This window comes from Elephas maximus, chromosome X (genome assembly GCF_024166365.1).
Source record: "Elephas maximus indicus isolate mEleMax1 chromosome X, mEleMax1 primary haplotype, whole genome shotgun sequence".
In the NCBI taxonomy this organism is placed as follows: Eukaryota; Metazoa; Chordata; class Mammalia; order Proboscidea; family Elephantidae; genus Elephas; species Elephas maximus.
The window spans coordinates 139740800-139768266 of record NC_064846.1 but is presented as its reverse complement, the minus strand read 5'-3'; the positions used below and the strand labels follow the sequence as shown (position 1 = coordinate 139768266).

General features: G+C 42.9%; 1 pseudogene; it reads right to left on the bottom strand.

Moving 5' to 3' along the window:
• Positions 1-17347: 17347 nt before the first annotated feature.
• On the bottom strand, positions 17348-18381 carry LOC126068816 (melanoma-associated antigen B4-like; annotated as a pseudogene).
• Between the last annotated feature and the right edge of the window lie 9086 nt (positions 18382-27467).

The following is a 27467-nucleotide window of genomic DNA, read 5'->3' as shown; positions in this document are numbered from 1 at the left end:
AGGGATATGGTGGCTTCATAGAATGAGTTAGGCAGTATTCCGTCATTTTCTATGCTTTCAAATACCTTTAGTAGTAGTGGTGTTAACTCTTCTCTGAACGTTTGGTAGAACTCTGCAGTAAAGCCATCCGGGCCAGGGCTTTTTTTTGTTGGGAGTTTTTGGATTACCGTTTCAATCTCTTTTTTTGTTATGGATCTATTTAGTTGTTCTACTTCTGATTGTGTTAGTTTAGGTAAAAAAAAAAGTAGGTAGTGTTTTTGCAGGAATTCATCCATTTCTTCTAGGTTTGCAAATTTGTTAGAGCGCAATTTTTCCTAATAATCTGATATGATTCTTTTAATTTCAGTTGGGTCTGTTGTGATGTGGCCCATCTCGTTTCTTATTCGGGTTATTTGTTTCCTTTCCTGTATTTCTTTAGTCAGTCTGGCCAATGGTTTATCAATTTTGTTAATTTTTTCAAAGAACCAGCTTTTGGCTTTGTTAATTCTTTCAATTGTTTTTCTGTTTTCTAATTCATTTATTTCAGCTCTAATTTTTATTATTTGTTCTCTTCTGGTGCCTGATGGATTCTTTTGTTGCTCTCTTTCTATTTGTTCAAGTTGTAGGGACAGTTCTCTTATTTTGGCTCTTTCTCCTTTTTGTATGTGTGCATTTATCGATATAAATTGGCCTCTGAACACTGCTTTTGCTGTGTCCCAGAGGTTTTGATAGGAAGTGTTTTCAATCTCGTTGCATTCTATGAATTTCCTTATTCCCTCCTTAATGTCTTCTATAACCCAGTCTTTTTTGAGCAGGGTATTGTTCAGTTTCCAAGTATTTGATTTCTTTTCCCTAATTTTTCTGTTATTGATTTCCACCTCTATGGCCTTGTGGTCTGAGAAGATGCATTGTAATATTTCGATGTTTTGGATTCTGCAAAGGTTTGTTTTATGACCTAATATGTGGTCTATTCTAGAGAATGTTCCATGTGCGCTAGAAAAAAAAGTATACTTTGCAGCAGTTGGATGGAGAGTTCTGTATAAGTCAATGAGGTCAAGTTGGTTGATTGTAGTAATTAGGTCTTCCGTGTCTCTATTGAGCTTCTTAGTGGATGTCCTGTCCTTCTCTGAAAGTGGTGTGTTGAAGTCTCCTACTATAATTGTGGAGGTGTCTATCTCACTTTTCAATTCATTTAAAGTTTGTTTTATGTATCTTGCAGCCCTGTCATTGGGTGCATAAATATTTAATATGGTTATATCTTCCTGGTCTATTGTCCCTGTAATCATTATGTAGTGTCCTTCTTTATCCTTTGTGATGGATTTAAGTTTAAAGTGTATTTTGTTCAGAAATTAATATTGCTACTCCTCTTCTTTTTTGCTTATTGTTTGCTTGATATATTTTTTTCCATCCTTTAATAAAGTTTTAATTTGTTTGTGTCTCTAAGTCTAAGGTGTGTCTCTTGTAGGCAGCATATAGACGGGTCGTGTTTCTTTATCCAGTCTGAGACTCTCTGTCTCTTTATTGGTGCGTTTAGCCCATTTATATTCAGCGTAATTATAGATAAGTATGTGTTTAGTGTTGTCATTTTGATGCCTTTTTATGTGTGTGGTTGACAATTTCGTCTTTCCACTTACTTTTTTTGCTGAGACTTTTTTCTTTGTCACTTGTGTTCCTCATTTTCATAGTATTTGACTTTATGTTTGCTGAGTCGTTACATTTTTCTTGGTTTTTATTTTGAGTTATGGAGTTGTTGTACCTCTTTGTGGTTACCTTAATATTTACCCCTATTTTTCTAAGTAAAAACCTTGCTTGTATTGTCCTATATCGCCTTGTATCCCTCTCCGTATGGCAGTTCTATGCCACCTGTATTTAGTCCTTCTTTTTGATAATTGTGATCTTTTACATATTGACTTCAATGATTCCCTGTTTTGAGCATTTTTTTTAATTAATCTTAATTTGTTTTTGTGATTTCCCTATTTGAGTTGATATCAGGATGTTCTGTTTTGTGACCTTGTGTTGTGCTGATATCTGATATTGGTTTTCTGACCAAACAATTTCCTTTAGTATTTCTTGTAGCTTTGGTTTCGTTTTTGCAAATTCTCTAAGCTTGTGTTTATCTGTAAATGTCTTAATTTCGCCTTCATATTTGAGAGAGAGTTTTGCTGGATATATGATCCTTGGCTGGCAGTTTTTCTCCTTCAGTACTCTGTATATGACATCCCATTGCCTTCTTGCCTGCATGGTTTCTGCTGAGTAGTCTGAACTTATTCTTATTGATTCTCCCTTGAAGGAAACCTTTCTTTTCTCCCTGGCTGCTTTTAAAATTTTCTCTTTATCTTTGGTTTTGGCAAGTTTGATGATAATATGTCTTGGTGATTTTCTTTTTGGATCAGTCTTAAATGGGGTTCGATGAGCATCTTGGATAGATATCCTTTCGTCTTTCATGATGTCAGGGAAGTTTTCTGTCAGGAGATCTTCAACTATTCTCTCTGTGTTTTCTGTCCTCCCTCCCCGTTCTGGGACTCCAATGACACGCAAGTTATTCTTCTTGATAGAGTCCCACATGATTCTTAGGGTTTCTTCATTTTTTTTAATTCTTTTATCTGTTTTTTTTTCAGCTATATTGGTGTTAATTCCCTGGTCCTCCAGATGTCCCAGTCTGCATTCTAATAGCTCGAGTCTGCTCCTCTGACTTTCTATTGCATTGTCTAATTCTGTAATTTTATTGTTAATCTTTTGGATTTCTGCATGCTGTCTCTCTATGGATTCTTGCAACTTATTAATTTTTCCACTATGTTCTTGAATAATCTTTTTGAGTTCTTCAACTGCTTTATCTGTGTGTTCCTTAGCTTTTTCTGTAGATTGCCTTATTTCATTTCTGAGGTCAACCCTGATGTCTTGAAGCACTGTGTAAATTAGTTTTTTATATTCTGTATCTGGCAATTCCAGGATTGTAGCTTCATTTGGGAAAGATTTTGAATGTTTAGTTTGGGGAGTTGTAGAAGCAGTCATGTTCTGCTTCTTTATGTGGTTTGATATCGACTGCTGTCTCGGAGCCATCACTAAGATATTGTAATGATTTATTCTATATTTGCTCACTGAGTCTTATCTTGTTTTGTTTTCTTTCAATATACGTAGATGGGCTACTAGATTGTGCTGTCTTGAGTGTTGTAGCCCTTGACTCACTTATGTCCTATTACCAGCTGGTTTGGGCTGTTACCAGATATATAAGCCTAAGAGTCCATTCACTATTCTTGAGTAGAATCTGATTTTGGGTCATCAAGTGTGTGATGCAGACTCTCACCTATCTACCTCGAGAAGTAGTGGTGATAGTTGTGTGCACCAGATTCTAGTAGCAGCTGGGGTTCACACTCCAGGGGCTGGCCGGATGCTGACAGGCTTCCCCCAAGTGTCAGTAAGGTAGGTGTGTCTCTATTCCTAAAGCATCTTGGTGGGTGGGCTCTGCAGCTGTACCTTAGGCCCCCAATTCAAGTACCTCTACAGATTGGTAGGTGTCACCCTCCTTAGACCCCTAAGGCAGGAGGCTAGGTGGTCTGGGGGGGAGCTTCGGCCCTGAGTTCCCTGTTGTGGGTCAGTGAGGGCTCTGTTGAATAGGCAGAGATATCAGACCTGGGAAACTTGTCTTTCCAGTAAATCTGCTAAAACAATTGCAGTCAGATCCCTATCAGAAATGTCTTTGCATTGTAATAGCCACCTTGTTCCCTGTAGGGATGAAAGCCCAAGACTGTGGATCACATATGCTTGGCTGGAGCTGGTTCTGTGTTTTTAGTCCAATTAGGGAAGGATTTTTGGTCCCTGGGTTTTTTGTAGTTTCTTCTCTCAGGCCAGGAGAATGGGTTAGGAAAAGACAAAAACAGAACGAAAGAAAGAAAAACTGCAGAGCAGTTTACTCTCTGGCTCTCCAATGTTAATGAAGCCACCTGGGAAGGGGAGGGGAGGGTTCAGATAAACAGGAAAGAGTAGCACCCTGGAATATAGACAAAGTTACTTATCTTGGTTGAGATGACTGTTTTATCTAAGATTCTTGAGGGGCGTGTCGTCGACTGTGTGCACTGGCTGGGTAGAGATTGCCCCCAAGGGTCAGGCCTGTGTCACCTGCTTGCGCTGTCTCAGAAGGCGCAGATAGTTCCTCCGCTCCCAGTCCAAAGCCCAGCACCAAGGTTCCCCGGCAGGAACGCCGCACTCCCGGCTCCAAAACCAGTCACTGCCTCCCAGTGACTTCTCCTCCTGTCAGCCGTGTTGCTGCGCTGCCTGCGTGCACTGGCTTGGCTTCCCCCGAGGTCAGTTCAGGGGGCTAGGGCTGCGCCCCGTCTTTGCACCGTCACAGGATGCCGTGCTCAGCTCCCCTGCGCCCAGTCCAAAGCCCAGTGCCAAGGTTTCCTGACTGGTACGCTTGCTCCAGGCTCCGAAAACAGTCGCTGCTCCCCGTGGTTGTTCATTCTCAGTCTCTGTCACTCAGGTCAACTCTTTAAATCTGTGTTTGTTGGTCAGGGTTCGTAGATTGTCATGTATGTGATTGATTCACTTGTTTTTCCGAGTCTTTGTTGCAAGAGGGATCCAAGGTGGCGTCTACCTAGTCAGCCATCTTGGCCATCCCTGATGTTTTGAAGCATTCTGTAAATTAGTTTTTTATATTCTGCATCTGGCAATTCCAGGATTGTATCTTCATTTGGGAAAGATTTTGATTCTTTAATTTGGGGAGTTGTGGAAGCAATCATGGCCTGCTTCTTTATGTGGTTTGATATCGACTGCTGTCTCCGAGCCATCTATAAGATATTGTAATGATTTATTCTATATTTGCTCACTGAGTCTTATCTTGTTTTGTTTCTTTCAATGTATGTAGATGGGCTACTAGATTGCGCTGTCTTGATTGTTGTAGCCCTTGAATTGCTTATGTCCTGTTACCAGCTGGTTTGGGCTGTTACCCGGTATATGAGCCTGTGAGTCCATTTACTGTTCTTGAGTAGAATCAGCTCAGGTGTCCTGATAGCGAGTCACCTAGTTTGTGGTATAGGCTCTCCCCTACTATCTTAGAGGAGTAGTGGTGATGGTTGTATGCACTGGTTTCTAGTAGCGGCATGGGGGTCACACTTCAAGGAGGCCAGGGTGCTGACAGCCTTCCTCCAAATGCCAGTGTGGAAGGAGCATCTATGTTCTCTAGAGTGCTCTGGTGGGTAGGCTCTGCAGCTGTACCTTAGGCACCCAATGCTTGTACCTCCAAAAATTGGTAGGTGTCGCTATCCTCAGACCCCTTTAGCATGTGGTTAGGTGGTGTGGATGGAGCCTCAGCCCTCAGTTCCCTGCTGCGGATCAGTGAGGTCTCTGTTTAATAGGTATAGCAGTATCAGACCTCCAAAACTTGCCTTTCCACTGCTCAACTACAGCAATAACAGTCAGATCTCTAAAAGAACTGCCTTTGCATTAAAATACCCACCTGGTTCCATGTAGGGATGAAAACCAAAGACTGTGGATTTCTTATGCCTGGATGGTGCTGGTTCTGTAGTGCTATTCCAGTTTAGAGAAATCAGGAAAGGATTTTTCACCTGATTGTTAATTGCTGCTTTTCCAGGCCAGGAGAATGGGTTAGGGAAAAAAAAAAAACAAACCCTGCAAAGTACTTCAGTTTCTGGCCCAGAGAATTCCAATGTTAATGAAGCCAGCTAGGGCAGGGAGGGGAGGGATCAGATAGATAGGAGGGAGTAAAATAGATAAACTCACTTATCTTTTTTGGTGAGGACTGTTTTATCTGAGATTCCAGAGGGGTGTGTAGCCCATGTGCACTGGCTGGGACCCCACGGAGATTGCACCAGGGGGTTAGTGCTGCACTCCTGCTTGCCTTGTCTCAGGAAGCCACCATCATCTCCACAGCTCTGGCCCCAAGGCTCTGCAAGGATTCAGGTCTGGGGCGTGGCTTGCTGGGCTCTGGAACTGGTCGCTTTTTCAGCAAGCAGTTTCTCCTTCCCCTGAAGGCTCAGGGCTGGGGTGTGGTGCGCTGGGCTCTGGAACTGGTCGATGCTCCAGCATGTGGATTCTTGCTCCCCTGCGAGCTCAGGGCTGGGGCATTGCACCCCTGGTCTCCAGGACTCCTGGCTCCTTCAGTGCACGGATTCTCACTCCCCTGTCACTCAGGTCAATTCCCTAGTCCTGAGTTTGATGCTCAGGGTTTGTAGATGACCATGTATGTAATCGATTCACTTGTTTTTCCAAGTCTTTGTTGCAAGAGTGGTCAGCGGGAGCTTCTGCCTAGTAAGCCATCTTGGTCCCCTGGCTGCCTGTTCATATCTTTTGCCCATTTCTTAATTGGGTTATTAGTGTTTTTGCAGTCGAGTTTTTGCAGTATCATGTAGATTTTAGAGATCAGGTGCTGATCGGAAATGTCATAGTTCAAAACTTTTTCCCAGTCTGTAGGTAGTCTTTTTACTCTTTTGGTGAAGTCTTTGGATGAGCATAGGTGTTTGATTTTTGGGAGCTCCCAGTTATCCAGTTTTTCTTCTGCATTCTTAATAATGTTTTGTATACTGTTTATGCCATGTATTAGGGCTCCTAACGTTGTCCCTATTTTTTCTTCCATAGTTTTTATCGTTTTAGATTTTATGTTTAGGTCTTTGATCCATTTTGAGCTCGTTTTTGTGCATGGAGTGAGGTATGGGTCTTGTTTCATTTTTTTGCAGATAGATATCCAGTTATGCCAGCACCATTTGTTAAAAAGACTGTCTTTTCCCCATTTAACTGTTTTGGGGCCTTTGTCAAATATCAACTGCTCATATGTGTGGGTGGATTTATGTCTGGATTCTCAATTCTGTTCCATTGGTCTATGTATCTGTTGTTGTACCAGTACCAGGCTGTTTTGACTACTGTGGCAGTATGATAGGTTCTAAAATCTTTTTTTTTTAAATCAGGTAGAGTGCGGCCTCCCACTTTGTTCTTCTTTTTTCAGTAATGCTTCACTTATCCAGGGCCTCTTTCCCTTCCATATGAAGTTGGTGATTTGTTTTTCCATCTCATTAAAAACTGTCGTTGGAATTTGAATCAGAATTGCATTATATAGATATTGGATAGAATAGTCATTTTTATAATGTTAAGTCTTCCTATCCATGAGCAACGTATGTTTTTCCATTTTTGTAGGTCTCTTTTGGTTTCTTGCAGTAGCGTCTTGTAGTTTTCTTTGTATAGGTCTTTTATATCTCTGGTAAGATTTATTCCTAAGTATTTTTATCTTCTTGGGGGCTACTGTAAATGGTATTGATTTGGTGATTTCATCCTTGGTATTCTTTTTGTTGGTGTAGAGGAATCCAACTGATTTTTGTATGTTTATCTTGTATCCCAATACTCTGCTGAACTCTTCTATTAGTTTCAGTAGTTTTCTTGAGGACTCTTTAGGGTTTGCTGTGTGTAAGATTATGTAATCTGCAAACAGAGATACTTTAACTTCCTCCTTACCCATCTAAAAAAAAAAGATGCCCATTATTTAGGACCTCCAGCACAATGTTGAATAAGAGTGCTGATAAGGGGCATCCTTGTCTGGTTCCCAACCTCAGGGGACTTTCTCCATTTTTGATGATGTTGGCTGTTGGCTTTGTAAAAATGCCCTTTATTATGTTGAGGAATTTTCCTTCTATTCCTATTTTGCTGAGAGTTTTTATCATGAATGGGTGTTGAACTTTGTCAAATGCCTTTTCTGCACAATTGATAAAATCATGCAATTCTTGTCTTTTGTTTTATTTATATGAGGGATTACGTTAATTGTTTTTCTAATGTTAAACCATCCCTGCATACCTGGTATGAATCCCACTTGGTCATGGTGAATTATTTTTTTGATATGTTGTTGAATTCTGTTGGCTAGAATTTTGTTGAGGATTTTTGCATCTAAGTTCATGAGGGATATAGGTCTGTAATTTTTTTGTGTGTGATGTCTTTACCTGGTTTTGGTATCAGAGATATGCTGGCTTAATAGAATGAGTTTGGAAGTATTCTGTCCTTTTCTATGCTCTGAAATACCTTGGCATACACAATTTTTTGTTAGAAATCTAGGAAACTTTGCTGATGATTATAGACTAAATGAATAAAATGAGATTCCAATTGCTCAGCATAATGATAAATCCTTAATGACGATATATATATATATAATCTGATAATTTTAAATAACTATCTTCTGCATATTAAATGTCAATGTTTGTATTTACATATGGCCAACACTAGACATTTTATGGGAATGATTTGTTTCCATAGGCTTTCTAAATAAAAAATGTTATAAAAATAAAGAGGAAAATCAAGGAGATAGACCAGGAAACTAGTAAATATATGTGCTTATTTCCCCTGCTTGTTGTTGTGTTGTTTTGTTTCCCCAGAAATATGAGGCAGATATTAGAAGTTAAAAAAAAAAAACAGGCTAAATTTTGAAGTTTAGGTAGAACTGGTATATATTTGGTTGCCAGGACTGAGTTGGGTGACATTGAAGCTTTCCAGAATATTCTTGATTGCATATCAGTGGACTTGGCCCATTTTTTGCTGCTATGAGGACCACTGACAAAAGTGCAAATCACTAGATACAGTGCCTAGATGGGACTACAATAGCTTCATGCAACTTTTATAGTCTTGTTTGCTGTCTTTTACAGGAGTACCCAGGAAGAAGTTAGGAAATTGTTAGTAAAAATACTTAAGGTCTCAGAGCAAAGATTTTTATGATAAATAAACTTCAGCTCTTTAAAGGTATATATAAATAATCCATTAGTTGAAAAAGTGCCTCCTATCAAACCAACTTATGATGGGCTTGAACATAATGACTACAGAAAGAAAAAAAGATTGCCCATTGTTATGAACTGAATTGCATCCCTCAAAACTGTGTGTCAACTTGGCTAGGCCATAATTCCCAGTGTTGTGTGATTATCCACCGTATTGTCATCTGATGGGATTTTCCTGTGTGTTTTAAATCCTACCTCTATGATGTTAATGAGGCAGGATTAGAGGCAGTTATATTAATGAGGTAGGACTCAATCTACAAGATTAGGTTGTATCTTGAGTCAATCTCTTTTGAGACATAAAAGAGAGAAGCTAGCAGAGAGACAGGGGGACCTCCTATCACCATGAAAGCAGAGCCGGGAACAGAGCAAGTCCTTTAGACCTGGGGGTCCCTGTGCTGAGATGCTCCTAGACCAGGGGAAGATTGATGACAAGTACCTCCCCCCAGAACCAACAGAGAGAGAAAGCCTTCCCTTGGAGCTGGCACCCTGGTTTCAGGCTTCTAGCCTCTTAGACTGTGAGAGAATAAAATTCTCTTTGTTAAAGCTATCAACTTGTGGTATTTCTGTTGTAGCAGCACTGGATAACTAAGACACCCGTCTAATTGGAACCAGTCATTGGAGAGTGATAAGTGGTTTGAAAGAATATGCAAAGAGGCAATGGGAAAGAATGGCATGGAGAAAATAGATTTGGGGGCTCAGAAACAGCATATTAAAGAAAATGACAATTAAGCTGAGATTTGAAAGATGAGAAGAGGTTAATCTGGTGAAGAGTGAAAGGGTTGGAACATTCCAGAGAGAAGAAAGAGCAATTTGATAATAAGATTGATTCAGAAGTATTATCCAAACATTTTGCATTATAGGGCATTAAGACTTATTTTAAATAATGGGTTAGTAGCTTTTCCAAGAATTGTCGAGCTTTATTTTGATTATTAATTTTTCTAAACTGTTTTCATAAAATCTTTAAAGACTCAGGTTTTTTTTATTGTTACATATTGATTGCATCATTTGTTCAATTTTGAGTTACAGACAATTAATATGAGAATCTACAATTCTAATTACATGTTTCTCATTAGATTAATAGAATGATTTCCTAGCTACTAGTTCAAAAAGCTTTATAGACTCTTATAAAGTGTTCACTTATTTAAACTGATTTGCAGTAGAGAGTCCATCTGGTAGAACCTTTCTAATTCCAGTAGATACATTTAAAAAAAGAAAATAGGCATTCCAGGATGGAACAGAACAGTTCTCTGTGGAAAAATCTTTAGTATTTTCAAAGAGGTTTTCCTCAGCTGAAATTTTCTTTAAATTATTACTTTTTTTTTGTATCAAGAGATTAAAACAAAGTCCACGTTCAATGTAAGATGGAATGGTTTCACTTTGGCCTTGCACAGCACATTGTTAACCAGTTTTCTTCAAGTGGCATTTTCTTTTGTTCCTAGGTGGCAGATTTGTAGCAGAGTGGCATCCAGAAATCATTGTTATTGGGGCAGTATTTCATGCAATTGTTGAGCAGTGCTCTCTGTTCAAGGATTTAAAAACACTTTTCAAATGGTAAATTACCTAACAATGTTCCTTTTTGTAAACTGCAAAAACTGAAGCACTGAGAGCAATCATTTCTCAAGGTCTGATGCTGATTTTCCTAGTCAACATATTTGTTGAATATCTACTAAATACCCAACACTTTGCTGGATGTGGTGAGCAATTTTAAGGGAAATAAAAGGCAAGTTTCCTGAAGTCAATTGTTTGATTTAATGAGGGAGAAAAAAGAACCAAAGAAAATTACGCACATGTAGAAAACACTTATAGAGCCAATTACAGATGTTCCCGTTAAGGTGTTAGTGTTTAGACCAGTGAGAAGGCTGAAGAAAGAGATTTCATTGTAGAATTAGAATCATTGGCCTTGACAAGGTCTTTAGTGAGTGAGGCAGATGGTTTGGCCCTACAAATTAGGGATGACATTCTAGGCAGATTACATAGAATATTTAGTGATACACAGGCAAAAGAGAGCAGAATTTATACGGGGATTGGCCTACAGGCTTGCCAAATACACCATAGAGCTGGATTGCCCAAAATCAACTAGAAGAAGAGGGAGCCCTTAGGTAAAGGGAAGGTTATGAGGCAACAGGAATGCCTGGAGAAATTATAAGGCCCAAAAATCAAAATGACACCAAGGTAAAGTTCTTACTACACTATGTGTCAAAAATTGGACCATAGAAGGAAAAGGAGACATATAGAAGAAGAAGTATTAGTAGGAAGTCTTAGGTGGCACTTTATGCATTGGGCAGGAGAGGAAATGGAGAATCAAATTTTTACAGAAGAATATTAGAATCAGTCTTAAAGAAACCTTAGAGATCATGTAGTCCATTCCCGCTCTTCTTCAAATCACTAATGTGGAAATGAAATGCAGATTTACATACTGTTGTATTAATTAGGAAATATCTCTAAGAAACAGACACAGAAACATAGATTATTAATATATAGGTTCAACTGATTATCAATCTTTTAGTAGAGCCGTGTAGAGAATTTCCAGAAATTCTATTGGGACATAATTACCTTTGCCTCTCTCTAATTTACCAGATCCCTCTCCCTTGTCTCCATTTTCTCCATGAGTCAATCATTTCGCTGATACTGAGAGCATTGGTCTGAAGCAAAAATTCTTAGGATTCCCACAAAAATACATATTTCCATTACAAATTATTTTTTAAATTAACTGTACTGTAGCTTGTTTTTATTGGTAAAATATTTGCACATGTATTGATTAAAGTCATTCTCACAACATGCCCTATAGTATGTATTGTTATGAAGTTGTCAAAGATTTCATTTTACTTGTATCCACAATCAACACACATGGAAGCAGCAGTCAAGAAAACAAACGATGCATTGCATTGAGCAAATATGCTGCAAAGGACCTCTTTAAAGTGTTGAAAAGCAAAGTGTCACCTTGAAGACTAAGGTGCACCTGACCCAAGCCATGGTATTTACAATGTATCATAGGAATGCAAAAGCTGGACAAAGAATAAGGAAGACCAAAGAAGAATTGACACCTTTGAATTGTGTAGGCAAAGAATATGGAATGTACCGTCGACTGACAAAAGAACAAACAAACTTGTCTTGGAAGAAGTATATCCAGAATGTTCCTTAGAAGCAAGGATGGTGAGACCACGTCTTACATACTTTGGACATGTTATCAGGAGGAATCAGTCCCTAGAGAAGGACATCATGCTTGGAAAAGTAGAGGGTCAGCAGAAAAGAGGTAGACCCTCATCATAGGGTTGCTATGGGTCGGAACTGACTCGACGGCACCTAACAATGACAGTGACATGTATAGTTATTCCCTTTATACAAACATTGGAATAATAACAATACATATTATAGGGAATGTTATGAGAATGGCTTTAGTTAATAAATGTGCAAATGACATAAAAATAGAAACATACTACAGGGTTAAAAAAAAAAAAACCTTGCTATCGAGTTGATTCTCAGTCATGTTGCTGTTAGTTGTTAAAAAAAAAAAAACTAGTTTTTTTTTTTTTTAGGTGCCATTTATTCAGTCCCGACTTATAACGATCCTGTGTACAACACAACGAAACACTGTCTGGTCTTGTGCCATCCTCACAATTGTTATTATGCTTATGGCAAACCATTGTGGCAGCCAGTGTGTCAGTCCATCTTGTTGAGGGTCTTCCTCTTTTTCATTGACTTTCTGCTTTACCAAGCATGATGTCCTTCACCAGGGAGTGGTTCCTTCTGATAACATGTCCAAAGTACATGAGACATAGTTTCGCCATCCTTACTTCTAAGGAGCATTCTGGCTGTACTTCTTCCAAGACAGATCTGTTCCTTCTTTTGGTAGTCCATGGTATATTCAATATTCTTCACCAACACCATAATTCAAAGGTGTCAATTCTTCTCCAGTTAGAGACAAGACTCCTCCTCTGCAGGAATGGGGCCACCCCCTTTGGACCAAGGCCTACCCTCTTGACACCCGTAGTGCCGAAATGAGGGAGCACTTCAGGCTGAAAACTGCCTGGTGCCTCCATGTCATCAAAATAGGGGCTGAGTTCTGTGAGGTACTGTTCTACTTACTATTGGTGATCCCTTCATAACACTCAGAGTCTCACTTTGACTCCTGTTAGTGTTTTTTTTGCCCTTCTGCCTCGAAGATCTGGGGCAGTCTCCCCTACACCAAGGTATTCCAGGATGGAACAGAGAAGTTCTTTGTGGAAAATTCTTCAGTATTTTCAAAGAAATACTAAATAAGAAATACTGGGAATAAGGGGGCTCCTTAACCTGACAATTCTGTCATTGCCCCTCAGGGCTGAAGGTATAGGGGTGGGGAGGGGAATTGTGGGGCCTCCTCTCTTCTGCCCTGTGTGATTCCCTCATTCCTTATTCAGTGTCCTCAGCTTGATACCTGACTTGTCATGGGACTCCATTCTCTGTTGACCTGAGGATGCTCCCCTCAGATCAAGGCCCTCGCTGACTTGGGTCCCCTGAGCTACATCCAGTCAGGACTGTTCTGGAGCTGCAAGGACTGACAGCCAGGGCAGAAATCTATGGGACCCCACTGTTCTGGCTGGGTCCTTCCATCATCCTCAGTCAGGACCATCACCCCGATTTGTATCAAAGACTGAGACTCCTGCATCTACTGACTTGAGGTGCCCTTCTTAGGCCAAGGCTCTCAAGTCCCTGAGAACTTTCAAGGATAAGTGAGGGGATGCTCAGCCTGACAGCCCTGCCTGGGGCTTTCTAGATCAGAGAGCATGTCATGGATTGAATTATGTCCCCCCCGCCAAATATGTGTGTATCAATTTGGCTGGGCCATGATTCCCAGTATTGTGTGGTTGTCCTCCATTTTGTGATTGCAATTTTATGTTGAGAGGATTAGGGTGGGATTGTAACACCACTCTCACTCAGGTCACATCCCTGATCCAATGTAAAGGGAGTTTCCCTGTGGTGTGGCCTGAACCACCTTTTATCTCTCAAGAGCTAAAAGGAAAGGGAAGCAAGCAGAGAGTTGGGGACCTCATACCACCAAGAAAGCAGTGACCAGAGCAGAACGCATCCTTTGGAACCGGGGTCCCTGCACAGAAGAGTTCCTAGTCCGGGGAAAGATTGATGAGAAGGCCAACAGAGAGAGAAAGCCTTCCCCTGGAAATGACGCCATGAATTTCTACATTTAGCCTAGTTTACTGTGAAGAAATAAATTTCTCTTTGTTAAAGCCACCCACTTGTGGTATTTCTGTAATAGCAGCACTAGATGACTAAGAGCAGGTGCCAGCCAGTCTCTGGGTGATTCCTATGCTCTAGGGTGTTGGTTTCCTCAGTCTTTCTACATGGGGGTCTCTATTTTTGCTCTTATATCTTTGATTAAAAACTTGAGCAGTTTTTAATCAAAGAATGGGTGCCTGTCCCAGGAGTGATGTGAGATGAGGAAGCTGCAGCCCAAGGCAGGAGGCCCAGGACAGGTGGTATATGCTGCCAGCGGCGGGGGCGGGGGGGGCTCACCCATTCCTTCTTTTCATCAGCCACACTTAGAGTCTCATGTGATTTGTGTTCTAATAGATATATTTTCTCCAGGCAGGGGCTGTCCAAGATGATTTTGTGAGCCTCTCATCTTTTGAGGTTATCTGGCATTGTATATATAGCTGTCACCAAATATTATCTTTCTTTTCCTTATGAATGTTGTTTTTGTTAGGTGCTGTCCGGTCGATTTCTACTCATACTGACCCCATGTGGCAGAGTAGAACTGCCCCATGGGCTCTAATCTTTATGAGAGCAGATCACCACTTCCTTCTCCTGTGGAGCTACTGGATGGGTTTGAACTGCCAACCTTTTCGTTAGCAGCTGAGTGCTTAACCATTGCTCCACCAGGAGTAGTGAGAAGAAAAGTGAATTTAGACATACCAAGTCAGTCTTTGTCTTGAAGGAGTGGAACAGTGTAGGCTCAAGACAAATTCAAACCAGCCGTCTAGTCCAGCTTGGTCATGTACTAGAGGTGTGGACTCGCACACATTACCAAACTCTCAGAGCCCCAGGTTCTTCGTCTGTGAAGTGGGTTTGATAAGCCCTGTCTTCTAGGGCTGGTGCATTCTGTGAAATGCATGTAAAGCACCTGGCAAAGTACCTGAAAAATATTGGGTCTTAAAACGCTTGCAACTATTACAATGATTATTTTGACACCACACAATACCACCCTCCTCTCTGAGAATTTTTTGTTTTGTTTTCTCCAGGAAATGGCAGAGAATATGCTGTGCTCTAGGACAAAAATAAAAACAAATCAGACAAAAGAATTGCTTAGGAAGAACAACTAAATTATATTTTATATTAAGTCCTTGCCTTTGAGTTGATTTTGGCTCCATGCGACTCCATGTGTTACAGAGTAGAACTGCACCCATAAGGTTTTCCTGGTGGGAGTCTTTACAGAAAGGTATTGCCTGGCTTTTCTTCTGAGGTGCCACTGGGTGCGTTCGCACCTCCAACCTTCAGGTTAGTAATAAAGGACGAAACTTTTTGTCATCCATTAGGTAGTCTCTAACTTATCTAGTGCTGCTATAAGAGAAATACCACTAGTGGGGGGCTTTAACACATAAATTTATTTTCTCACACTTCAGGAGGCTAGAAGTCCGATTCCAGGGCACCTGCTCTAGGGGAAGACTTTCTCTCTCTGTTGGCTCTGGGGGAAGGTTCCTGTCTTTTTTCAGCTTCTGTTTCTTGGTTCCTGGAGATGTCATGTGGCATGGTACCAATCTTCCCCTATCTGTGCTTACTTGCTTCACTGCTTGCTCAATCTGCTCTTTTTATACCTCCATAGAGATTGACTTAAGAACGCCCTCCTCCCCAAAGAAAAAAGCCCCACAAAAACGCTAAACCCACTGCCACTGATTTGATTCCAACTCATAGCGACCCTATAGGATGAAGCAGAACTGCCACATAGGACTTCCAAGGCTGTAATCTTAATCGACTCGACAGCACTGGGGTGAATCTTTATGGAGGAAGAGGGCCACATCTTTTTCCAGTGGAGCCACTGGTGGGTTGACTTAAGACACTCCCAACACTAATACTGTGCCTTTAACATAACAAAGAAAACCAATTCCCAAATGGGATTATAGCCACAGGAATAGGGTTAGGAATTACAACTACTATTTGGGGGTTGAGGGGAGCAATTCAATCCATATTAGGCAGTATGGTGTTTAACGTGGGTGTGGAGCAGACTGCCTCAGTTTAATGCAACACAAAACTCCTAGAATTGTTGTGAAGAAACAACAACTCACCCTCCTAACTGCACTTCCATCTAAGTCATCTAAATTTTCATTCACATCACCACTGCCAAAAGTCTAGTCTTCAATTGGAGTTTGCCAAATGACACTCAAGGTAACTTAAATCTAAAGTCCTTTCAATGGCATGGGCTCTGGCTCCCCCAGCTCAACGCAAAAGGCTTCTAACAGTGGCTTCCTGACAAGAAGTAGCTCCCCATTTCTCAGGAACTCCTTGGACATGCTGTGCAGACCACACCCAGTCAGTGCACGTGTTCCAGTGCACAGGGACAAGAACACAGGGCACCTTCAGTCCTGACCCGGGAGGGAATTCCTCTTGGGTTTGTCCACAATCCCAGAGTAACTGGTAAGAGCTGGCTTCCATTCCAGGCTCAGCCTCTCCATGTTGAGATATCACGGGAGTGTCTGGCCCTGCTCACCCCCTGCCACAGCCCCATCTGCACTCCCCCCACCTCACCCCACCCACTTTACCCACCCTCTACCCTTGTCCACCCCATGCAGCCAAATGTGAAAATCCATTCCCCACCACTACCCCCCACCCCACCATGAGAGATCAAAGTTTCCCAAGGCCCCAATCTGACCTCCCTCAGGGCATTTATACAGAGGGAACCGTGAAGTGTTCACTCCTTTTGTACCAGTCCTTAGGTCTTGGGGAGTGTCTCAACCTCTTCCTTATTTTATAGCTGCTCTTAGACTTTAAAATCTATGCACGGGCTGCGATGTCTTTGCGTAAAGGTCCCCAGTACTAGCGTGAAGCCTTCCAAAGAGGAGACGCTCAATTACTCTTTGTGGAAAATAAGAACCAGTGAACAAGAGGTGGAAATCATCACAATTTATTTTCTCCCGTATCTTTGAATAAGCTATACGCATCCAGGCACATGTATATTTTACTTCTACCAAAAAGAATAAGGGAAACCAAGAGTTGACCAACTTTTATATATTTCCACCTCTACCTTGTGATCCCAACTGCTCTTTGCGGACTCTAACATTTCCAAGGGTATCCCTATTCTGATGCCATGTTAACTGGTTCTAGATCACGAAAAAAGATTCAAGGATTTTCCATTTGTTTTACAAAACACAAAGACTCTCACTCCTAAATCTGAAAAACAGCAATAAATGTATGAGAGTGAATATAGATTTTGAATCTAAATAAATACTCAATATAAAGAAACAACATTTGAAAAAACAAGCTAAATCTACAAGTCACTCAAGTATAACAGAAACACAAGAAGACATACATGTGCTCCCTCCAGCCCCACCTTGCCTCCACTAATTAGAAGGTTAACAGCCATTTTCAAAAACAAAGTGAAGAAACTCTGTCAGACTTCACTAAGGGTGGGAGGACCTGCTGGACTTCACCCTGAAAGGGGCCCTTGCCCTGGCATTAGGACCAGCCCCGGCCCATTTTCTATCTGTGGCCCTCTGTTCTCCATTCTCCCAATTTCTTCATACACGGCTTGGAAGCCACTGGAGTCGGTAGCACCGATCTTGGCCAAAAACTCCAGGACTTTTTTCTTGTTGGCTTCAGCATGGGCTCTGGGACCCCACAGGAATTCGTAGCGTGGAGGATCACTGTTGGGCACCTGCCTGTACTCCAGGTACCCTTCCTGCACCAAATCTTTGGTGATGAGCTTCCTGGGCTCCCCAAACATGAAGTGCCTCTTCCCATCGTAGATCCCCAAAACATTCAGGAATTCCCACATCTCCTCCTCTGTGGCCCGGTTGCCATTCCTGTAGATGATGCCCAGGAGAGGCATCAGGAGCCCATTCTTGGGAAAGCCCCTGGCACCAATAAAATTCTCTTCCTTGGTGATCTCCAATTTGCTGACAATGGTATAATATTGACCTTTGGAGTCGACTTCCTTCAGGTCAAGACCAAAGACCAGCTCCATGTGCTCAGTGGCTCTCCTCAGGATGTCAGGGAAGTGCTCCTTGTACCTTTTGTTGATGATCTTCATCATTTCTGCCTTCGTAATGGGCTCCTTCATTTTATACTTGTGCAGCAGGAACTGCAACAACATGCTCACCTTCCTGGTTAGAGGGTCTCTTTGAGACCTCTCAGTGGGGGCTGGGGCCGCAGAGGAACTTGGACCTCCCTCATCTTGGCCCTCGGCCCCTCCAGCAGCTCTTGTGCCCGAAGCACCTGCAGCAGCAGTGGTAGTGGGCGGGATGCTCTGAGGCCCCTGGGGAATGCCAGCAGCAGGGGAGCTCGAGGGAGACTCCCCAAAAGGAGGAGAGGAAGAGGAAGGGGACCCTTCCTCCTCTGCTGCAGCGGCCTGAGCACCCTCGACACTGTGGGTGTCACCTCGGGCCTGGCGACGTCTCTCACGGGCGCGGAGCTTACTCTTCTGACCACGAGGCATGATGACTCTGGTCAAGGACAGCAGGCAGGACTGTGGAAGGAGAGCAGGTGATGTGGGCCCACTGGAGGAGGGAGGCAGAGAAGATGTGCACCCCTTTGGCAGAGAGATACCTCCTTGCTTTCCACAACAACTGCCTCTGCAGGATTCTTGAGGACACTGCTCTAGGACCCCACAATGCTCCTATTGTCCTGGTCAGGACCCTGTAGAGGAAATTAGAGGAAGGATTACTTTGTAGATCGGCAGCCCTGCTTGTGGCTTACTGGGGTGACTGCAGGGCCTGGCACTAAGGACTCTGTACTGGATTATTTGGGGTTCTTCTAAGTTCACTCTTAGGGCCATCATTTCACCTGCTGGCAGGGCCAGGGCGCTTCCCCTATGCTACTCTACTTGACACCTCAAATCCCTCTGGGACTCACAAGCAGGAACTAAAGAAGCAGCTCAGCCACCACTCCTGGCAGGTTGTCTCAGTGATGACTGCACAGTGGGGCCCGTTCTGTCTGGGGTTCCTTGGAGGCCTCAGTCCTTCACCAGGGTCCTCACCATGGCTGCCCCCTTTCACCAGGTCCCTCACTTCCCTGAGATGCCCTGGGAGTTAGTGAGTGCAATTCACTACGTCACCATACTCAGGTCCTCCAGGTCTGAAAGCAGTGCTGGGGCTCTATGGTTCCCCTTATTTCTGGGAGGAGTCACTCATCATAACTATGTATCCTCGCCTTGACTCCTATTAAGGACCAAGTCTCTTGGCTCTGCTGAATAAGCCTCTCCATTAGTCTAAGGACTTCATGTCCCTGAGACCATCTGTCCTTAAGAACAAACCAGGGGCACCTCAGCCTGACACCTCTAGCCTTGGCTCCCCTGGGCCAACAGCAGTGGGAGTTTTTTCTGCATCTTCCTCTCTTCTTGGGGGAGGGGAGAAGAGGGGTTAATTCCCTATTGCTTCCTAAAGGATTTTTACCTTAACTTCCACCAGTTTCTGGGATCCCTCTGTCTCCTGAATTGGGGCTTAAACGAAGGCGCTCATCTCCCTCAGACACTCCAGGCAGAAGTCCACAGTCCCCTGAACTTGCCAGATTTTTCCTGGGCCTCCAGGGCTACTGGCATTAGCAGAACCCACTACAATCCTCCCCATTTTGCATTGAGTGGTCCCAGTACCTCAATCATGTTTTCCCTTCACTCTGCACCATTCCTGGAACACCATCCTCTGCTGTCATGAGGCCACAACCCTCACACCAAAGACCACACCTTCCTGAGACCTCAGAGTTGAAAATCAGAGTAAGCCACATCCTTTGCAGGCCGTTTTGGGAATCCTAGGCCTGGCCAGGGCGGCAGGGGTTACCAAACCCCCGAGTTCTCAACTGGTGACCCCTTCATTCCTCACTCAGGCTTCTGACCTTTTTCCTGGGTAGGACTTGGGATTCCTCCCTCTACTAAGGTGAGTCCACCTGAAATCAGAGGTGGGATTTCTGGCTCAGTCCGAGGCCCTCACCTCCCTAGACAGAAGTCGGGATGCTGCACATCTGTCTACCCCCTGCCTGGGGCTCCTAGAGCTGAGAGCACAGGTGGGTTGTGGACAGCCCCTCTTTTGCGGGGAGGCCTCCTCATTAGCACTAAGTGTCCTCGCCTTACCTCCAGTTAGGGCCTGGGCTTCCTCCCTCTTGAGAACTGGGGTACTTCTTGGACCAAGGCCCGCCCGTCCCCGAGACTCTCCAGGCCGAAGTCGGTCTGGTGGATTTGTGGCTGGCGGTTGGGGGCGAGACTTGGTGGTACCTCCTCTGCTCTAGGTTAGGTGGCCCCCTCAGCTCACACTCAGGGTCCTCACCTGGACTCCTGACCAGTCCTGAGACTCCAACCTCCGGCAATGATGAGCCGCGCCCCTCAGATCAGGGGCGGCAACTTTCCGGCACTTCCTGTGCGGAAGACAGGACGCCAGGATACGTCACATCCGGCCAAGGCTGGATGGGGCCCTCTAAGGGCCAAGGCTGTTGCGGGGGTGCTCCAAGGGCCGACAGCAGGGGCAGGACCCCTAAGACCACACTGTGCAGACTTGGGTGGTCCCTTTGTGCTCACTCAGGGTCCTCACCTGGATACCTATTAGAGCCTGGGGATTCTGCCCTTACAAACCTGATTCACAGAGTGAGAACAAGACGCTCACCTCACAGAGACCCTAGAGGGGGCAGTCAGGGCGTGCCTCATGCAATCCTTGCCTGGGACTTCACAAGAGTGCCAGCTGGGTCAGCGCTCTGAGAAGACCCTCTTTTGGGGGTAACTCGCCCCTTAAGCACTCAGGGTCCACACCTTACCCCAGTTAGGGACAAGACTCCAGCCTCTGCACAATGGGGGCCACCTCTTTGGACCAAGGCCTTCCCTCCCTGATACCCCTAGTGCTGAAATGAGGGGGCACTTCAGGCTGATAACTCTGCCTGGTACTTTCCAGGATCAAAACAGGGGCTGAGCCCTGTAGGGGTCTTTCTCTTGATGGGGGTCCCCTCAAAACACACAGTCTCTTCACTTTGACTCCTGTTAGGCCTTAGGTCTCTTTGCTCTTAAGAAGCAGGAGTGCTCTCCCTCGCATCCCCCATTAGACCTAAGCCCTTGCCACACAGAAAACCTACAGGAGAAAATAAAGGGACGCCTCAAACTGACAGCTTTGCCGTGACCCCACAGAGCTGTGAACAGCAGTGGGACTCTGTAAGGAGCCCTTTGTTTTGTGGATCCCTTCATAACAGGAAGGATCTTTCTCCTGCCTCTTACTAGGGCCTAGGTGTCCTCCCTCTGCAGAACTAGGGCCAACTGCAATGTCCCAAGGACCTGACACAATCTCTGCATAGCCATTTCTGGGAAGGAAATGAGGGTACTGCTTAGTCTGACTGCTCTGAGCTTTGCATCCCAACTCAACAGCAGGGGGACTTTGTGGGGCCTTCTCTGTTCTTGGGTGGATGGTTCCCTCCTTACTCAGTTAGGGTCCTCACCATGACACCTGATCAGTTCTGAGAATCTACCCTCTATTTAACTGAAAATCCTCTCTGATCAAGGTCCACACTTCCTGGCCCCATGATTTGGAATCAGGGTGATGCATATCTGTCCATAGCTCTTCAGGACTTCGAAGGAGTGACAGCAGAGATGAGTCTCTGTGGGACATCACTATTCTGTCTGGGTCCTTCCATCATCCTCATTCAGGATCATCAGCTTGATATCTATCAGAGACTGAGACTCCTGCATCTACTGACTTGAGGTGCCCCCTTGGGCCCAGGCTCTCAAGTCCCTGAGAACTCCAAAGGATAAGTGAGGGGATGCTCAGCCTAACAGCACTCCCTGGGGATTTCTAGGTTTGAGAGCAGGTGCTAGTTGGTCTCTGGGTGAGCCCTATATTCTGGGGTATTCATCTTCCCAGTCCTCACTCATGGATGTCCTTATCTTGGTTCCTGTCTTTTGGACTAAAGGCTTCCCGGGAAATGTCACATCCCTCCAAGTCTTGAGTCATTTGCCTTCTGGAAACCTTGTAGAGAACGGGTCCCTGTCCGAGAGTGATGTGAGATGGGGACGCTGCAGCACAAGACAAAGGGCCCAGGGTAGTGCTCTCGCAAAAACCAAATCCATTGCTGTCGAGTTGATTCTGACTCATAGCGACCCTGTAGGACAGAATAAAACTGCCCCATAGGGTTTCCAAGAAGTGGCTGGTGGAGTCGAACTGCCAACCTTTTGGTTAGCAGCCAAGCTCTTAACCACTACCAGGATTTCTCCTCTTGGGCAGTCTCCATAATGCACTGTTCTGTTGTCCAACATCCAAAAGCTGCTGTTCAGAGACCTTGTCCAATTTTCTAGTTGTTTATAGCAGGAGGGCGAGTCTGTTACCAGTAACTTCCTCAAGGCCAGAAGCCTGTTGCTACTAATTTAGGAAAAACTCATTGCAACATAGACAGCATTGAAACATTTTACACATTGGTTTCTTGCAGGGTTCTGGAAAGAACACAATTTCGTGTTTGGGGAAAGGACCTCAGAAAAGCTGTTTGTTTTAGCCTCAGGCCATCCTTCCAGAGACTGTACATTCTGTTTTGACTAATCTGCTCAGATAACCCCTAAATCCTTGTCTTATTCATCCAGCACTGAGGTAGTCAGAAGATGCTGAGAAGGTATGCAAAAAATAAGTCCGTGCTTCTTTGTCTTTCCTTCTTCTTCTCTCTCCCTGCCTCCTTTGGGCCTATGAATAAGTATCTACCATTTTACAACTTTTGCCACGTTTAAAAGTGCATATTATTTATTTCATCCATTTCATTGTGTCTCTCAAAATATAATTATTACAAAATGAATGCTGTTTTCTGTTCAGATGCATAAAAGTTGTTCAAGCCTTCCTGTAATTTTGAAAGGTATGTTTGCTTTTTTTAAAATCTTATAAAACTTCAGTCACTGACTCTATTTACCTGGATGACCAAGAATGCAACTCCAGTATAGGGACATTTTTTTAAGCTTAGAAAAGAAAGCATGAGTGTTAGAGCTCGTGTTTTATGTTCATAATGTCAGTTTGCTTCCATCGTCTTTGCTTTGGTTTATTCCCTAAAACAGGCTGGAAGTGTTCCAAATTCCAATGGCATTTTTTAATGAGATGGGGAAACAAATCACCAACTTCATATGGAAGGGAAAGAGGCCCCAGATAAGTAAAGCATTACTCAAAAGAAGAACAAAATGGGAGGCCTCACACTGCCTGATTTTAGAACCTATTATACCACCACAGTAGTCAAAACACCCTGGTACTGGTACAACAACAAATACATAGACCAATGGAACAGAATTGAGAATCCAGACATCATTCCATCCATGTATAAGCAGCTGGTATTTGACAAAGGCCCAACGTCAGTTAAATGTAGAAAAAACAGTCTCTTTATGAAATGGTGCTGTCGTAACTGGATATGCATCTACAAAAAAATGAAAGAAGACCCATAGCACACACCATGCACAAAAACTAACTCTAAATTGATGAAAGACCTAAATATAAAATGTAAAATAATAAAGATCATGGAATAAAAAATAGGGACAATGCTAGGAGCCCTAATACATGGCATCAACAGTATACAAAACATTACTAACAGTGCAGAAAAGAAACTAGATAACTGAGCACTCCTAAAAGTCAAACACCTATGCTCATCCAAAGACTTCACCAAATGAGTAAAAAGATTACCTACAGACTGGGAAGAACTTTTTAGCTATGACATTTCCGATCAGTTTCTGATCTCTAAAATCTACATGATATTGCAAAAACTCAACAACAAAAAGACAAATAACCCAATTAGAAAATAAGCAGAGGATATGAACAGGCAGTTCTCTAAAGGTGATATTCAGGTAGTTTTGTTCTGGGTAACAGATACATGAGTAAATGCTCACAATCATTAGCCATCAGAGAAAGGCAAATCAAAACTACAATGAGATTTCATCTCACTCCAACAAGGCTGGCATTAATCCAAAAAACACAAAATAATAAATGTTGAAGAGGTTGTGGAGAGACTGGAACACTTATACACTGTTGGTGGGAATGTAAAACGGTTCAACAACTTTGGAATTTGATTTGGTGCTTCCTTCAAAATCTAGAAATAGAACTACCATAAGATCCAGCAATCCCACTCCTTGAAATAAATCCTAGAGAAGTAAGAGCCTTTACATGAACAGATACATGCACACCCATGTTCACTGCAGGACTGTTTACAAGAGCAAAAATATGGAACGGACCAAGGTGCCCATCAACAGATGAATGGATAAATAAATTATGGTATATTCACACAATGGAATACTATGCATTGATAAAGAACAACAATGAATCTGTGAAACATTTCATAACATGGAGGATTCTCGAAGGCATTATGCTGAGTGGAATTAGTTGCAAAAGGACAAATATTGTATGAGACCACTATTACAAGAAATCAAGAAATAGTTTAAATAGAGAAAAAAATATTCTTTGATGGCTACAAGAGTGGGGAGGGAAGGATGGAGAGGGGTATTCCCTAATTAGATGGTAGATAAGAACTACTTTAGATGAAGGGAAAGAGAACACACAATATAGGCGAGGTCCGCACAACTGGACTAAACCAAAAGCAAAGAAGTTTTCTGAATAAACCAAATGCTTCAAAGGCCAGCGTAGCAGGGGCAGGGGTTTGGGGACCATGGTTTCAGGGGACATCTCAGTCAATTGACATAATAAAATCTATTAAGAAAACATTCTGCATACCACTTTGGAGAGTGGCTTCTGGGGTCTTAAGCGCTAGCAAGTGGCCATCTAAGATGCATCAGTGAGTCTCAACCCACCTGGATCAAAGGAGAATAAAGAGCACCAAAGACACAAGGTACTTATGAGACCAAGGACAGAAAGGTCCACATAAATCAGAGACTCCATCAGCCTGAGACCAGAAGAGCTAGGTGGTGCCTGGCTACAACCGATGACTGCCCTGACAGGGAACACAGTAGAGAACAACTGAGGGAGCAGGAGAGCAGTGGGATGCAGACCTCAAATTCTTGTAACAAGACCAGACTTAATGGTCTAACTGAGACTAGAAGGACCCCGGAGGTCATGTTAACCCAAGACAGGAACCAATCCCAAAGCCAACTCTTCAGACAGGGATTGTACTGGACTATGGGATGGAAAACAATACCGGGGAAGAATTAGCTTTGTGGATCAAGTAGACATATGAGAGTATGTGCGTCTCCTGTCTGAAGGGGAGATAAGAGGGTGGAGGGGGTCAGAAGCTGGCCAAATGGACACGAAAAGAGAGAATGGAGGGAAGGAGGGTGCTCTCTCATTAGGGGGAGAGCAACTAGAGTATATAGCACGATGTGTATAAGTTTTTGTATGAGAGACTGACGGTTTGTAAACTTTCACTTAAAACACAATAAAAATTTTAAAAAAGAATATTGAAATAAATTATTTTGTTATAGTAACTATCCTTTTGAAAATGAACACCGGGAAAAGATAATTGGAGCTGGACATGAACCCAACGACCAGTTTATTCATTGGGAGAAAAATTTTGGTGGTTCAAGTCAATCCAGATGTGCCTCAGAAGAAAGGCCTGGCCATCTATTTCTGAGAAAAACACTCCTTGAAAACCCTGTGGAGCACAGTTGTACCCTGACACACGTGGGGTTGCCATGAGTTGTAATCGGCTTGACAGAAACAGGTTTGGTTCAGTTTTGCATAGCCCACAGAGTCAAACAGATGATCTAGAATTTGTGGAGAATCAGCAAGAAGCCTTCCCCAAAAAATACCTCTTCTGGTGACTTTTATGTTTAATGTATTTTAAAATGCTTTCCAGGCTGGGTGTCTTCTAAAATAATACAAACCTGGAGGAGATATTTGCATCTCTGGTGGAATGTGGTCTATGATACATGTCCTAGGGAACAACAAAAAGAATACACAGCAGCTAAAAAGAAACTAGCAATATGATCAAGTCATCAGTCTTCCGTTAATAAGTGAAGTTGTCCTGAATTGGGAGTCCCTGGGTGGTGCAAATTCTTAACACTTTACATTGGGCTGCTAATCAAAAGATTGGAGGTTCCAGTCCAATCAGCGGCACCTCAGAAGAAAGGCCGGGCAATCCACTTCTGAAAAATCAGCCATTGGAAACCCTGTGGAGTACAGTTGTTCTCTGGGACACATGGGGTTGCCATGAATTGGAATCAATAGTAACTGGTAGGGTTGTGAACTGCCTTAGTTTCTCTTAACAGACACATCTCCTCTTTATACCCATCACTTCATCTCTCTTTTTAGTTTCAGAGGAAGAGACGTCTAGGAACCCTTCTGGCTCCTGAAAATTCTTGGTCCCATGAACTCAACTTTCCTTTCAGAAGTTTATCTTGCCTCATTTGCAACTTTCCCTTTTCAGTAAATATGGTCAAACATCATAAGATCTATCTGGCGCATTTTTTTTTTGTCTGTCCATAAATGGGGAAACACTGGTGGCATAGTGGTTAAGTGCTACGGCTGCTAACCAGAGGGTTAGCAGTTCGAATTTGCCAGGCACTCCTTGGAAACTCTGTGGGGCAGTTCTACTCTGTCCTATAGGGTCACTGTGAGTCGAAATTGACTCGACAGCACTGGGTTTGGGTTTTGGTTTGCGTCCATAAATGGCTACACTGATTACCCTCCCTGTTGTCCAAGCCTTGGGAAGTCCCTTCCCATACTGACCCTAGGTTTGGCCATAGTGCTTGCTTTGCTGAATGGGATAATAGCAAACATGACACACATAGAGACTTGAAAAGAGATAACTTGTGACCACCACCATGTGAACAAATGCAGGCTAGCCTGCTGGGTGGTGACAGCTAAATGGCCTAGATACCTCCCTTGCCCCTGCCAACAGAAAGACAGACAGCCAAGCAAGAGACATGAGAGTGAGGCCATGGGCCATCAGCTGACCACAAACTCAGAAGTGTACCCAGACAATACTACATGGTGCAGAGATGTGCCATCCCAACTGAAACCACAGACTCATAAACAAATAAATGGTTGTTGTTTTGAGCCACAAAATTTTGGCACGGTTTGTTATATAACATAAATATTTACTTAACTATATAACCCTTCTAGCTTCTGCTTTAATTATTTTCTTCCGCTCATTGCCAAATCTTTTATTTCCTACCAAATATTCACTTATCTAACACATAATTATATAAGCATACTATGTGATAGGGACTGTGCTAACCAATAATGCATAGAATTCTAAGCAATAACAGACCTGGAAAGTATCTTTATGAACAAAAGAAATGATGATAGCTAAAATTTATTGAGTGTTTTCTATGTACCATCTACCATGTTAATCTTTTAGCATACATCTTTTAGTTCATACACCAGCCCTATTACTGACCCCATTTTACAGATGCAGAGGACATTAAGATATGCTTTAAGTCACAATAAGTGATGAAATTCAAATCTTATTCCAGCGCTTGTGCTCTGGAACATTATACTTTAGTTTAAGAACAGATATAAACCTAGGAATTTAGTCTTAGCTCTGACAGTAACTTATGCTTCAATGAAGAAAATGCAAGTCTCCTTTCTTTATCTTTAAGGGTCTGTCTAGCTACCTTTTTACTATGATCCAAAATAAAAAGTCTTT